The 989-nt window shown below is 34.8% G+C and overlaps 1 long non-coding RNA gene across 1 annotated transcript; it reads right to left on the minus strand.

The window, feature by feature from the left end:
• Nucleotides 1-173: 173 nt before the first annotated feature.
• LOC109592184 (uncharacterized) lies at nt 174-340 on the minus strand. The gene is made up of 2 exons (XR_002190221.1): nt 262-340; nt 174-213 (listed from the first exon to the last, which is right to left on the minus strand). It is a non-coding gene; the product is annotated as an uncharacterized LOC109592184 (long non-coding RNA).
• Between the last annotated feature and the right edge of the window lie 649 nt (nt 341-989).

Below are 989 nucleotides of genomic sequence, written 5' to 3' on the forward strand. Positions count from 1 at the left end.
GATATCAATTCAAAGTATCCGAGGTGGAGGGTGTATCAACCCATATTGGCGTGTTATATTTCATCTATGAATCTCATTAATGAGATACACACACACACACACAATGTAAATGCTATTTCTGCTATTTTTAAAACTTTTTGTAATGGATGGCGTAGTGTAGGCTTTTTCCTCACTTTTTTGTATGTCTTTCTGTAGGTTTTTGTTTTAACATCCCTACATGTAGATATAAAAATCAACCCTTTTTATGACGTCTTTGCTTACTTTGTCTTTGCTGCCAACCAGTTCACACACTACAAGTTGAACAAGATAACGTGTGACAGAGATGGGATCATGGGAATTTTAATGATCTATTGTCGTCGTGTGACCATAGATTATCATCCATGGTGTGCATGTGACCTCTAGTACTAGGGGCGCGGACCTGAAGCGGAAGTTGTCTTGGAAGCAGTTAGGGCTATACAGTTTTATAGGTACCAAGAATAATAATTACTTTAAACTTTTACTTTCCTCGTCTTCGCTGAAACTCTTCCCTAAACTACTCTCAGTAAGTTGAGTAAAGCACTTGCATGTGGCAAACTAAATCAGAAAATCAACGTTTAATTTTGGCTTTTCGCGCTAAAATCGCAGCATAGCGTCGTATTCAGTAGAAGAAGCCACCCAATGTGAACACGGATTATTTTTAAAAGCGCATGTGATTATGTGAAAAGGCTTTAACTGCAGCATAATAATTAGCCCATATTTGGACTGTTATCTTCATTAAGATAAATTACATGTTTTGCTAGAATACAAGTAGCAGAGTAATGGAGGAAAAAAGAGTGAGTTATTTATAAAGTTACTTTTAGTATAATAATTATTCAAAATCATTCCTTTCTGGATGACAATAGAGACATAGCACAGTAAGTTTACTTTACCTATATCATATGAATATAATTATGATTATTTATTTTTAGGTTGTAAGTACATGGCAGGCTATATTGAACTTGATTGTATTA

The sequence above is a fragment of the Amphimedon queenslandica genome, unplaced genomic scaffold (assembly GCF_000090795.2).
Source record: "Amphimedon queenslandica unplaced genomic scaffold, v1.1 AMPQUscaffold_6041_Cont21997, whole genome shotgun sequence".
Taxonomy (NCBI): Eukaryota; Metazoa; Porifera; class Demospongiae; order Haplosclerida; family Niphatidae; genus Amphimedon; species Amphimedon queenslandica.